Here is a 14,932-nt window from a genome sequence, read left to right on the forward strand (position 1 = left end):
ATTGGCAGTGTCTTATTGATTAAGATGCTATTAGCAATTATCAGACACATCGTGAGGTAGCACTATCCTTTTTTAATAAGAGGGGACGGACCTGCGCTACAACCTTTAAGGTAGTGAAGAAACATTGAATGCCTCCTTGAGAGTCCGCAGAATAACGGCGCTCGGGGCTGCCTGCATAATAGATAGCATTCAACAGATACCTTCATATCTAAAGTCAGCGTGTGTGTCCCTTTAAGCGTGCTACATGCGGGCGTGCGGTGCTCATGCTGTGTGCTCCTGTGGTCGTCAGGTTCCTGTTCAAGGCCAAGAAGGCGGCGCTCCTCAACCCCCCCCCGGTGGTGCCCACCATGCCCCGCCTGATGGAGGACGTGGTGCCGGACGACCGGGACGACGTGGACATCATCCTCAACACCACCACGGTACCAGCGCCTTCTGTCCCATTCATGTTACATTGTTCATGCACCCAACATGGATTTGGGCTCAACATTTGGCATTTAAAAATGTAGAGGTGAGATAATGATTGATATACAATAATATAGTATATTATTGTATATGATGTGTCATGCTATATGTCTTTATAACATTATTATGAGTGATGTTGTGTATGAAATGCACCACACACCGTGGTGTCATGCAGTGAGCTTCCTTGAAGCTGAAACCTTTCTCGGACGCGGCCATCAAAATCCACCCCTGATTCAGACGGTTTTCCACACTTACACACACACACACACCATGGACTTATATATAAGTGTCCACCTCCTCTATATCCTTAAACAGCTACAGATACATGGTGACTATCGGAAATACCTTTTTCCGTTGGTTGCAATCTGCAACTTCTCCACTAGTTGGTACTAGATTCTACAGGGTGGACCTTTAACATACTTTATCATAGCGATACTGTTACAGTAGTGTAAATGCTGACGTAGATCTTCACATATTGACGGTAAGGTATCTTAAGTAGACGATGATGATAATGCTGATGATGAAGATGAAGACGACGATGATGATGGTGACGATGAGGATGGTGCTGATGATGACAGAGTCAATGATGTCATTTCCTCCTCTTCCTGCAGTACTATTACTCGGTGCGGGTGTTTGCGGGCCAGGAGGTCAGCGGTGTGTGGGTGGGCTGGATCACCCCCGACTACCACCAACACGACGCCCACTTTGACCTCACCAAGGTCCGCAACGTGACCTTGACGGTCGGGGACGACAAGGGAAATATCCATGACAGGTATTCATGATCATGTTGGGAAAATATTTATAATAACCTCAACGCGTCCTGTGCGTCCGTTAGTTTAGATACAGTCTACTTCCTGTGTGTCTTTCAGTATCAGTACAGGCTACTTCCTGTATGTCTTCAATATCAGTAGAGTCTACTTCCTGTGGGTCTTTCAGTATCAGTACAGTCTACTTCCTGTGTGTCTTTCAGTATCAGTACAGTCTACTTTCTGTTTGTCTTTCAGTATCAGTACAGTCTACTTCCTGTGTGTCTTTCAGTATCAGTACAGTCTACTTCCTGTGTGTCTTACAGTATCAGTACAGTCTACTTCCTGTGTGTCCTGCAGTATCAGTACAGTCTACTTCCTGTGTTTCTTTCAGTATCAGTACATTCTACTTCCTGTGTGTCTTTCAGTATCAGTACAGGCTACTTCCTGTATGTCTTCAATATCAGTAGAGTCTACTTCCTGTGGGTCTTTCAGTATCAGTACAGTCTACTTCCTGTGTGTCTTTCAGTATCAGTACAGTCTACTTTCTGTTTGTCTTTCAGTATCAGTACAGTCTACTTCCTGTGTGTCTTTCAGTATCAGTACAGTCTACTTCCTGTGTGTCTTACAGTATCAGTACAGTCTACTTCCTGTGTGTCCTGCAGTATCAGTACAGTCTACTTCCTGTGTTTCTTTCAGTATCAGTACATTCTACTTCCTGTGTGTCTTTCAGTATCAGTACAGTCTACTTCCTGTGTGTCTTTCAGTATCAGTACAGTCTACTTCCTGTTGGTCTTTCAGTATCAGTACAGTCTACTTCCTGTGTGTCTTTCAGTATCAGTACAGTCTACTTCCTGTGTGTCTTTCAGTATCAGTACAGTCTACTTCCTGTGTGTCTTTCAGTATCAGTACAGGCTACTTCCTGTGTGTCTTTCAGTATCAGTACAGGCTACTTCCTGTGTGTCTTCAGTATCAGTACAGTCTACTTCCTGTTTGTCTTTCAGTATCAGTACAGTCTACTTCCTGTGTGTCTTTCAGTATCAGTACAGTCTACTTCCTGTGTGTCTTACAGTATCAGTACAGTCTACTTCCTGTGTGTCCTGCAGTATAAAGCGCAGTAACTGCTACATGGTGTGGGGAGGAGAGTTCAGCGGCTCCCAGCAGACCCGGGTCAGCCAGGAGGACTTCATCATCGGCTGCCTGATCGACCTCGACACCGGCCTCATGAACTTCACCGCAAACGGGAAGGAGATCAACACCTTCTACCAGGTCAGGGCAGGGGAGAAGCATGCTTGATGATAGATTGATTATATCATTTCTTATGTCATTTTCTCACTTTAACGGTTGATAACACATTGTTCCCCAGGTGGAGCCAAACACCAAACTCTTCCCAGCGGTCTTTGTCCTGCCATCCAATCAGAACGTGATTCAAGTGGAGCTCGGCAAACTCAAGGTCAGCTCCATTAAAAAACAGAACTACTTCCAAATCTCTTCAGAAATCAGTTAAAAAATTCAGTCTAAAAAAATCTCCCTATCTCTCTAAATCACCTTGGATAAAAGCACCTGCTAACCTAAAACTGCCAATCAGTGTCTGCTTATCCCCGTCCAAACGACCAAATAAAGTATTTCATGTCACATTCATTGTATTAATTTAATGTTATTTCCTCCTTGGCTCTCTTCAGAACATCATGCCGATCTCGGCGGCCATGTTCCGCAGCGAGCGCAAGAACCCGGTCCCCCAGTGCCCGCCCCGCCTGGACGTCCAGATGCTGACCCCCGTCATCTGGAGCCGCATGCCCAACCACTTCCTGGCCCCGGAGACGGGCCGCGTCAGCGAGAGGCTGGGCTGGAAGGTGGACTGCTCCGAGCCCCTCACCATGATGGCCCTTCACATCCCCGAGGAGAACCGGTAGGACTTCCTCCTCCTGCTCCTCCTTCTGGAACTCCACCTGCTCCTCCTCCTGCTCCTCCTTCTGCTCCTCCTCCTCCTGCTCCTCCTCCTTCTGCTCCTCCTCATCCTGCTCCTCCTCTTCCTGCTCCTCCTCCTGCTCCTCCTCCTCCTGCTCCTCCTCCTCCTGCTCCTCCTCTTCCTGCTCCTCCTCCTGCTCCTCCTCCTTCTGCTCCTCCTCCTCCTCCTGCTCCTGCTCCTCCTCCTCCTGCTCCCCCTCCTCCTCCTCCTCCTGCTCCGCCTTCTAGTCCTTCTTCTGCTCCTCCTTCTGCTGCTCCTTCTGCTCCTCCCTCTGGTCCTCTTTCTTGGGCCTGAAAGAGTTTGGACAAAACTTAAGCAGGAGTCTAGATTTAACTGAATTCACCCTTAAACCTGACTGTGTTAGGATCAGACAGGGGGAACCCAAGCAGAGAGGCAGACAACAGGGGTTGATTCAAACCTTTATTATAGGGAGTATGTGAGCAGTGGTATTAACAGGAGGTGGACAGGCAAGGATGGATGACTGGTAGGTAGGCCGGCAGATGAGCACAACGGGTGGGTTGGCAGCCAGGTACGGGGTAGGTGATCCTGGGACAAGGAGAACACAGAGATCTAAGAACAGCGGGAAACATAGAACACAAAATGTATTTAGAAATACAAAATGCACTTATGACCAGGCTTGATACCACTGTGGTCGAAACAACATTTACATTTAGAACTGGCGATGAGTGGGTGAAGAACCAGGGTTTACGTAGGGCAGGATGGTGACCGGAGAAGGGTGGCAGGTGTGCCCGTCCAACAGGTGTAGAGCCAGGGAATAGAAGGGAAAGCCTCGCCCATTGCACATTCAAAAAGTCACCAAGAGGGGGAGACAGAGCAATGCATCTGCTAAACACGGCCATGGCCGTAACAGACTGTTTGTTAATTCTTCACACCTAACTACACTCACTCTTTTTCTCAAATTTAAACTCAACCATTTCTCATGAATCATTTCTAGTGAAAAGTACCTAATCTAAACCAAAACCTGGCTTGTACTTTACATTCTCTGTTTATTTTGTGAGCCTAGTCCCGCCTATGTTTTTCGACTACAGGACTATAAATCTAATCTTTAAAACCTTTTTGAACATTACACCAACATTTACCCCAATCTATAGCCCTAAATCCACAACGGGGATCAAGGTCGCCTTACAAATCCCTCCGTATCCCACGCACCACTCTGTGACTGCGCCCAATCCCACTACCACCCCAACTAACGACCACCTCCTCCTCGCCCCCCACCCCCTCCCCAGCTGCATCGACATCCTGGAGCTGTCGGAGCGCATGGACCTCCTCAAGTTCCACTACCACACCCTGAAGCTGTACGACTCGGTGTGCGCGCTCGGCAACAACCGCGTGGCCCACGCGCTCTGCAGCCACGTGGACGAGTCGCAGCTCTTCTACGCCATCGAGAACACCTACCTGCCGGGGCCGATGCGCAGCGGCTTCTACGACCTGCTCATCAGCATGCACCTGGAGTCGGCCAAGAGGAACCGCCTGGGCACCAACAAGGAGTTCATCGTGCCCATGACGGATGAGACGCGCACCATCACGCTGTACTCTGACCATGACAAGTCCCACGCCCTGCCCGGGGTGGGCCTCAGCACCTGCCTGAGGCCCAAGCTGCACTTCTCGCCCACGGGCTTCGTGGGGACCAACCAGGACATCTACACCCTGAGCCCCTTCATCCCGCTCGAGGTGAGGTGGAGGGCGAGCGTTAGGACAAGAGGGAAGTGGTTTAGCCTGTTTTCTTGTCCAGTTTCATCACCGTTTATTTTTTATCACTTTGTAGTATAGTAGTATTTTTGTCTTTTTTTGGGGGAATTAACATCCTCAATCACGCCTACCATTGTCCAGTTGAGGCTGGCTTTACAGTCACCTACTCCTAATAATCAATAATCCACTTGATCAAACGGTCTGCCCTCCGGACCACCGTGACCTGACGTCCCCCCTCCTTCCCCGTGTGGTCTCGCTCCCCAGGTGCTGAAGACCAAGGCGCTGAACATGGTGACGGAGGCGGTGCAGGACGGGGGCCAGGCCATGCGGGACCCCGTCGGGGGCAGCGTGGAGTTCCACTTCGTGCCCATCCTCAAGCTGGTCAGCACCCTGCTGATCATGGGCGTGTTCGACGACAACGACGTCAAGCACATCCTCAAGATGATCGAGCCCAGCGTGTTCAGCAGCGAGGAGCCGCCGCCGCCCGCCGAGACCAAAGCTCCGGAGAACCCCCCCAGGCTGGCCCTCAAAGCCCCGGCCAAGAAGAGAGAGGGGGAGGACGAGGAGGAGGAGGAGTACGCCACGGAGGACGAGGAGTACGAGGAGGACGACGAGGGAGTGGGGGAGGAGGACGAGTACGAAGGAGAGGACGAGATGGACGAGGTGACGGAGCCCGCCGCCAAGGGGGCGAAGCAAGTGAACGGAGAGAAGGGGGCGGAGGAGACGGAGAAGGAGGGGAAGAACGGAGAGGCGGCCGGCGAGGCCAAGGAAGTGAAGGAACAAGGACTGTTCCAGATGAAGCTACCGGAGTCGGTTAAACTGCAGGTACAGTCCGACTGACATTCAACTGAAACCACTCCAGGTTCAGTCTGACCTGCTTTACTACCAATTATAAACCTCTTATTATCTCATTGCCGCTAAACCAAAGTATGGATCTCTGTTTCTTCATGAGATAGCGTTGGTTTCTGGGTTTCCCGGTGGGTGAAACCTAGTGACCCCGCTGCCTTCCCTGTCCCCCAGATGTGCACTCTGCTGCAGTACTTCTGTGACTGCGAGCTGCGCCACAGGGTGGAGGCCATCATTGCGTTCTCGGACACGTTTGTCTCCGAGATTCAGTCCAATCAGAGGCAGCGCTACAACGAGCTCATGTTGGCCTTCACCATGTCGGCCGCAGAGACTGCCCGCAAGACGCGGGAGTTCAGGTCCCCGCCACAGGAGCAGGTACAGCAACATGTTTCCTTCCAATTCATCTTCGAAAAATATTGATAGCAGAGTTTTATCAAGCAAGTTTTGACTCGAGTTTTGACTCGAGGCAAAACAAAAACATAAAAACTCGAAATGAAAATAAATAAGAGCAATTTTCCTTTTTTATCCTTTTTATCATTGTTTTGTTTTTTATAAATTGAAGAATAAAGATTTTGATATTTATATCAATGAAAAGTATGTGAATATGAAACAAGTATCTAGGACAACATGATAGAGATTGGACTTCGTACCCTGACTGTTTGCCTCTAAAACCCAAAAGTTATTGCAATTGTCATGTGTCGACTCGTGTGTGAACCTCAACCACCGATATATTACACCTTAAACTGAATACATGCAAAATTTGTATAGATTCAGCGTAGATGGATATGGTGTATATCGGCACAACCTCAGCAACGGTGGTTTTGCCCTGATTTCCAATCGGAGATGAGGAAGTAAATCTAATGTCATCTATACACTTCGTAGGTCAACATGCTGATGAACTTCAAGAACTTCACTGAGGACCAGGATTCCCCTGTGCCAGAGGAAGTCAGAGACTCTCTGCTGGTGTTTCACATGGACCTTCTGGCACACTGTGGTCAGTGTTTTATTGACCTTGAACCATTCAGTTTTCCTTGATTGAAATTTAGTGGACCTTCTTATCCAACGCGTCAACAATCGAGGCTGACAACAATCAAAACATGCAGTCAAAGCGTTTAAAAAAAGTTAGGGTTAGTGTAAGGGATATGTTGCCATAGTAATAAAATCATAAAACAACAGGTTGCTATGTAAAGGTAAACACACGCTCTGACCGCTCCCCGCCACACTAGGCGTCCACATCGATGAGGAGCAGGAGGAGGAGGAGCTGGACTCCTCCGTCCGCGGCCGGCTGCTCCGCCTCCTGGAGAGGGTGCGGAAGTTCCGTGAGAAGAAGGTGGAGGCGGAGCCTGAAGTGGAGGAGGAGAAGAAACCTGGTGAGCATCGCCCACCGTCTTTGTCACAGTCTCGTTTTTTCACGGCCACATCGATTCTGTACGGGTCAGTGACAGAAACAGCCACTATAGTCTGTTGAAATGGGAAATCGATCTTCCTGGGAATGGTAATTTATCCATACAATAAAAGTCATGAAATCTTTTCTGGGACCGCAATATACTTCGTCCATATTTTGGCTGTTCAAGTTCGGTCCCCAACCTATGGGTCGCGACCCAGTACCGGATCGCGACTCATGTGGTACAGGGTCGCGAAGAAAGAAGAATTTTTTTTTCTTCTGTTTATTGCTGCCTTGAAAAGTAACTCCTCGTTCAAAGCCAAATCATTGATTAAGCGAGCTTGTTCAGAAAAACGGGCATTAGTCGAATTAATTTGAAATAGAACGGTCGTTGACATCGGCGCCTGGTCATCAATCGTATGCAGCCAGAACACATCCGTTGTCCTCGGGGCCCGTGCTATGACTCGGGCATGCTATGACTCCCGTCTCCTGTTCCACCAGGCACCCTGCAGGAGCTGGTGTCCCACACCATGATCCACTGGGCCCAGGAGTCCTTCATCCAGAACCCTGAGCTAGTACGCATGATGTTCAGCCTGCTCCACCGGCAGTACGACGGCCTGGGGGAGCTGATCCGGGCCCTGCCCAAGGCCTACACCATCAACATGGTGTCCATCCAGGACATCATGGACCTGCTGGAGTGCCTGGGCCAGATCCGCTCGCTGCTCATCGTGCAGATGGGGCCCGAGGAGGAGAGGCTCATGATCCAGAGCATCGGGTGAGCGCCGCTGCCTTGTGTTTACCGGCGACTGTACACCAGCAGGTACAGGGGTGTTGATCAGCCATTACAAGCCGTTACCGTATCTGAGGTGACATCACACATGGGAGTGTCCCACGCAGTCGCATCGTATTTGATCAGCCTACCAGTTGGTACGGTCCACGGGTGGTTGGTTGGTCGGCTGGTCAGTTCACCTATCCAGTCTACATCTGGGTTCAAAAGGGGCCCTTGATATATATTTGACTGGAAGTGTAGGGAAAACTGCACAAGATTGAACAGTGTTGTTTACCTTTTGTCCTGTGTTAGGAACATTATGAGCAATAAGGTGTTCTACCAGCACCCTAACTTGATGCGAGCCCTGGGCATGCACGAGACCGTCATGGAGGTCATGGTCAACGTGCTGGGGGGCGGCGACTCAAAGGTACACCTGGACCCATAATGATGATGTCATGAAATCACACTGTATACACAATTTTCAACACTATTTCCTTCATCAGCAGATATTTTCATTCAAAGCAACTTACAGGGAAATGTTTGATTTAGGTTTCATTCATGATGTGGCAAAGTGGCATCATGCAGTATCATGGACCCCCTCAGTATTTTTTGGACGTTTTTGTCCTATGATTTCCCCAGGAGATCAGGTTTCCCCGGATGGTGACGAGCTGCTGTCGGTTCCTCTGCTACTTCTGTCGCATCAGTCGGCAGAACCAGCGCTCCATGTTCGACCACCTCAACTACCTTCTGCAGAACAGCGGCATCGGCCTCGGTCCGTGTTTACAAGTCTCAACGCCCCTTCTGTTGGAAATAGAAACAATGAGCTAAATATTGAGGCTAAGTCCTCCATGTTGATGTCTTCTCCATTTATTCTTCTCCAGGAATGCGCGGCTCTACCCCCCTGGATGTGGCGGCCGCCTCCTGTATTGACAACAATGAGTTGGCGTTGGCCCTGCAAGAACAGGACCTTGAAATGGTAAACGCTGTCCCTAACTAGTCTTACATCTCCAACAAGCCTCTTAACCATCACATCTAACCTACTACTCTCTATGTGGTCAAGCATCTCTCAGGATCTTGACTTCTGAGCTGCCCAAGTCTGATTTGTTTGAACATATCTAGGTGGTCAAGCATTAAGCAGGATGTTGAACTCACATATGCCCATGCATTTAATGTATATCCCTGTGAACTTCAGAGCTGTCCAAGTTTGATTGTGCTTGTTATCCCTCTTGGTCATCAAGTAGTTAGAAGGATGTAGACCAAGCCTGTTTGTGCTTGATACCTCTCTAGGTGGTCAAGTATTTAGCAGGATGTGGACTCCAGAGCTGCCCGATGCTGCTGTCCAAGGGCTATCCTGACATCGGCTGGAACCCCTGTGGTGGAGAGAAGTACCTGGACTTCCTCCGCTTCGCCGTGTTTGTCAACGGTACTCTTCAACCTTACCATGCTCTATAGTATATGGACCTCATCACGGGATACCCTTAGAAGGTTTCCTGCACATCTTCCGGCAAACAAGCATGTTGGCCTCATTGACATAGAACCATCATTAGTCTGATACAGTATCAGACAGTACACACCAAGATACCATTGAAAAAAAGGCTATTTTTAAGACTAGGTTTATTTTAGGAAGCCTGGGATAAACATTGTCACACATATGAATATGTAAAAAACCCATAAGTCTTTCCCATGGCAAAATCACTCATATAATCCATTTCCAGACTTCTCTGTCCGAATGTAACGCTGGTCTGTGGTCTGGAGAATGCTAACCCCGGTTTGCTTGTTTGTGGCTCATAGGGGAGAGCGTGGAGGAGAATGCCAACGTGGTTGTACGGCTGCTGATCCGTCGTCCTGAGTGCTTCGGGCCAGCCCTGAGAGGGGAGGGTGGCAACGGTCTGCTGGCCGCTATAGAGGAGGCCATCAAGATATCTGAAGACCCTGCCAGGGACGGACCTACCGTCAAGAAGGACCGACGCTTCCCCATGTAAGACCTGTAGCCTAAAGACCAAAACCTTCAATCTTGAATTCTGGCTCATCCAGATGGCATTCACTTGGAATCATTCACATTGAATCCAACCCATTAAAAAAACAACCGTATTCTTATTGTATGGTGTGTTACACCAATTTGGTCATAAGGTCAATCACAAAGAAATGTGTAATGTTAGGTACAATACGAAATGGGAAATGAGCTAACAAAGGGAAGTATTATGGGAGCCGTCTCTCGTGTGCCTGACTGTGATATCTGCTGGCCAGGTTTGGAGGAGAGGAGCAGCACGAGGAGAACAAGGTCCACCTGGGGAACGCCATCATGTCCTTCTACTCTGCCCTCATTGACCTGCTGGGGCGCTGTGCTCCAGAGATGCACGTAAGACCCGCTCTTTAACCTGTACCGGCCCCTTATACAAACTTGTACCTTGAATACAAGACCATATACGTTAAATGACCCCATAACCAACAGTAAGGCCCTCTTCTACTTCTGCTGAAAAATGTAACATTCACACCTCCACCTTCTCAATATGTCTCATGTTGATTGGCTGTGGGATTCTACTTGATAATGGGGCTTTGTGTGGGGAATACTTACTGGTTAAACATAAGGGCTGGGGATCGGGAGTGTAGTTGTGTTTAGTCATTCATCAGTCTCTTTTATTCAAAGGTGCCCTACAGTGAATTGATTTGATGTGAATTGACACACAAGGGACAGGTAAGGGTTTGTTCGTCTTGCCCAGGGACGCTTACAGTTAGACTTAAGTCATTGGCGATCGAACCCAGAACCTTTTGACTCCGAGCCCAAACCCCCTCCCCGCTACGCTAGCCCTGCCCCTGGGTAACGCAGAGCCCTCCGGCGCGGTGTGTCTGTGTTCCTGCAGTTGATCCAGGCGGGGAAGGGAGAGGCGCTGAGGATCAGGGCCATCCTGAGGTCTCTGGTCCCCATCGAGGACCTGGTGGGGGTCATCAGCCTGTCACTGCAGATCCCCTCCTTTGGAAAAGGTAAGGAAGAACCATGCAGACATATTGATCATGTACATAATCTAGAGCACGTAAAAGACAGGAATATATAAATTCAGGATTCGATCTTCACTAAACACAATAAATTGTTTGAAGCTACAGAAGGTTTTATTCATGACAAATGACTCATCAGTCACTCTTGAATGCATCTTGACCAGGCTCCCCTGCGTGTAAAGACGATAACAAAGTACCCTACAAAGTACCTTAACGCAGCCCCTGCATCTCTTAGACAACACCATCATGGAGCCCAAGATGTCGGCCAGCTTCGTGCCGGACCACAAGGCCCCCATGGTGCTGTTCCTGGACAGAGTGTACGGCATCGAAAACCAGGACTTCCTGCTCCACGTGCTGGAGGTGGGCTTCCTGCCCGACATGAGGGCTGCTGCTTCCCTGGACACGGTGAGTGGTGATTTATATGAATCCAACCGTCGCACTACCGTTGGAGGGCATCAAGCGTCAATGCTACTGTACCTATAGCTTATAGCTTCGATGGGAATTTTCATAATCAATCCTTTTGATCAATCAATATAATCCTGCTTATTGAGTTGATCCACTTTTTTTCAGCCAAACAGCCTTCATCAAACTCCCAACATTGTACTGGATGTTAGCTAATTGCATGGGATGGGTCTTTAGCCTTCATAGATGTACACAGATAGCATGATGATGTCCTGTGGAGACCTTTAGTTTCGATAACATCCCCATGATCCCCGGTTGAGAGCTTAGGCTCCACCAACATCCCCATGATCCCCAGTTGAGACCTTCAGTGTGGATCTCCACCTCCTCCAGGCGGCGTTCTGCACCACCGAGATGTCCCTGGCTCTGAACCGCTACCTGTGCTCGGCCGTGCTGCCCCTCATCACCAAGTGTGCGCCTCTGTTCGCCGGCAGCGACCACCGGGCCATCATGATCGACTCCATGCTGCACACCATCTACCGGCTGTCCCGCGGCCGGGCCTTCACCAAGGCCCAGAGGGACATCATCGAGGAGTGCCTCATGGCCCTCTGCAAGTAAGGGCCGGCCGGCGGAGCCCTGCTCAGAGCAGTAGCGGGGCGTCAATGAATACAGTGGAGGTTACACGTTCGACTATGTTCAGCTCTGACATGGGTTAGAACTTGTTGGGACCTCAGGGCAGTGATGGGTAGTTTTAATGATATAGGACAAATGTATTATTATTATTTGTTCCCCAGACATCTTCGTCCCTCTATGCTCCAGCATCTGCTCAGACGGCTGGTATTCGACGTTCCAATACTCAACGAGTACGCCAAAATGCCACTGAAGGTACGACACATACACCACTGAAGTGTTTCCTAGAATAAACTTCAATCGTATGATCTTGCTGTGTCTTAATGCCATGTGTGATAAAAAAATGTCGTGCTTCCTGCAGCTCTTGACCAATCACTATGAGCGTTGCTGGAAGTACTACTGCCTACCAAACGGCTGGGGCAACTTTGGCGTCGCCTCAGAGGAGGAACTGCATCTGACCCGCAAGCTGTTCTGGGGGATCTTTGAGTCCCTTGCACACAAAGTAACATGTCTTCTCAAATTGTTTCTGGTCATTCGTTGTATAATTATCTTTTTTGTAGATTTGTGTAACTTGTGTTTATTTGTATTTTTTATGTAGAAGTTTGATGCTGAGATCTTTAAGATCTCCATGCCGTGTATCTGCGCCATCGCCGGGGCCATCCCCCCGGACTACGTGGACGCCACCTACTCCTCCAAGACGGAGAAGAAGGCCTCCGTGGACGCAGAGGGGAACTTCGATCCCAAGCCAGTGGAGACCACCAAGTGAGGGCCTCTTAGGATAGGATAGGATATATTAATTTGTCATTGCACAGAAGTACAACGAAATTCAGTGCACTCACGTACTGGTCTCATTTAAAAAGATAACATGATAAATAGTAAATAGTAAATAAATAAAGAAAATACATTCAACATTTCGTTGGAAGGGTTTCCAGTAGAAGATAAATGTGGAGGGGGGAGGCTTATTCTTTCATGTGACCTCTTTCTTTGAAGAGGTCACATGAGGGTGTGTTTTCTAACTCTTTCTTTTGTTCATGCAGCACTATCATTCCCGAGAGATTGGATTTTTTCATTAACAAATACGCTGAACACACCCATGATAAATGGGCTTCTGAGAAGGTATGTTTTTTTTTGGTTTTATGTTTGGCTGTACACTGAAACATAATGTAACGGTTGGGTCTTGGTCTTTGTGTCTTTCAAAATGGACCCTCATATCCCAACATGCTCCAGTTTGTACATTGTATTGCTGTATTGTATATCAAAGCTTTTTACCGTTGAATGGTGGCCAAAAATTTGAATTACAATCAAATCAAAGCTAACCCTTATGTAAACAGGATCCTCTGTCTAACTCATATGAATGTCCCGTTTCAGATCCAGAACAACTGGTCGTACGGGGAGGTACTGGATGAGAATGCAAAGACACATCCCATGCTGAGACCCTACAAGACCTTCTCAGAGAAGGTAGGACCACAGTCAGGATCTTCTTCAACAAGAGTCCCCCTCAGTTGCCCTCCCTCTCTCTCTCTCTGCTCGTGGTCTTAGCAGCCTCTCTCCTCCTGATAGGACAAAGAGATATACCGCTGGCCAATCAAAGAGTCCATCAAAGCCATGCTGGCGTGGGAGTGGACCATCGACAAGGCCCGGGAGGAGGAGGAGACGGAGAAGAAGAAGACGGCCTCTAGAAAGATCTCCCAGACCGCCCAGGTAGAGTGGTTAGCAACGAATGGTTGTCATCATGGGAACCACTGAACAGTGTTATGTCGGGATGACTTTCACGTTTGTATCGTGTGTTCCAGGCGACGTACGACCCAAGCCACGGCTACAGCCCTCAGCCAATTGAGATCTCACACATGGCTCTGTCCAGGGATCTGCAGGTATGTTGGCCCTTGCATATGCCTTAAGGCATTTCATATACATATGCATCGTCTTTCATCTGAGTTCATGGTGTGTCTCTGTCTCCAGTCGATGGCAGAACAGCTGGCAGAGAACTACCACAACACGTGGGGACGCAAGAAAAAGATGGAGCTAACGTCCAAAGGTGATGGACTTCACCACCCAGGACACCCTAGCAACACGATAGCAACGCCTGAGAATACCACGCAGAATACCATAGCAATGGCAGAGCAACACTGAAACAACAACGCATTATGTGCAACGTTTAGTTTTCTTCAGTAACTGCTGAGGAAATGCCCACACATCACAAGGCCATGCTTTGGTCAGCCAGGGCATCTTCTAGTTTAACATCTGACACAATAATACACGTTGAGGGATACACACTTGAGCCAAACTGAATGAATAAGATGGTGATTCCTACTTCAACGGAGACCTTAACTGAACACTGCGTGTGTTTCCTGTGATTAGGAGGCGGGACTCATCCTCTGCTGGTGCCCTATGACACACTGACGGCCAAGGAGAAGGCCAGAGACAGAGAGAAGGCCCACGAGCTGCTCAAGTTCCTTCAGCTCAACGGCTACGCCGTCACCAGGTCACACACCCTCTACACATACTGTTACCTTTCTAATACAATTAGAAATGGACAGGTATACTCAGCTATGTGTTCTGTGTCCGTTTATAGTAGGCATAGTATTTTAGGGCGTGTACATTGTGACATCACATCTCCGTGACCGCCATTTTGGAAGTATATAGGAGCATAAGAATGTTAATTAAAAAGTGTTTTGGTTATTGTTTAGTAATTAATCGTGAAATTATTTATCATTATATTGTTGTGTGTGCTTATCATGCGAGACATGGCAAAAAACGGTTATTTTAATTAGCCTAGGATGTGGTATATTTACATTTAGGAAATTACTACAACTCTCTTGAGAAATGCGCCAACAAATAATCCCATGATGCATTCTGATGTATAAGTCCTATTCCACTATTACAACTACCTTGCAGCCTGGTTTAGATGTCTCGTGAAGTTTTTGTCGCAATTTCAATCTTTTAGATTTTGTGTTGTTTCAGATGACCAAAAATCAATACGCTTATATACCTAAGATATGTCCTGTGTATCCGTAACTCGGCGG

The 14,932-nt window shown here is 48.4% G+C and overlaps 1 pseudogene; it reads left to right on the forward strand.

Annotated features, from left to right (window-relative positions):
• Positions 1-14,932, forward strand: part of LOC130385989 (ryanodine receptor 1-like) — a 67,848-nt pseudogene that overhangs the window by 20,923 nt on the left and 31,993 nt on the right.

Source organism: Gadus chalcogrammus, chromosome 7 (assembly GCF_026213295.1).
Source record: "Gadus chalcogrammus isolate NIFS_2021 chromosome 7, NIFS_Gcha_1.0, whole genome shotgun sequence".
In the NCBI taxonomy this organism is placed as follows: Eukaryota; Metazoa; Chordata; class Actinopteri; order Gadiformes; family Gadidae; genus Gadus; species Gadus chalcogrammus.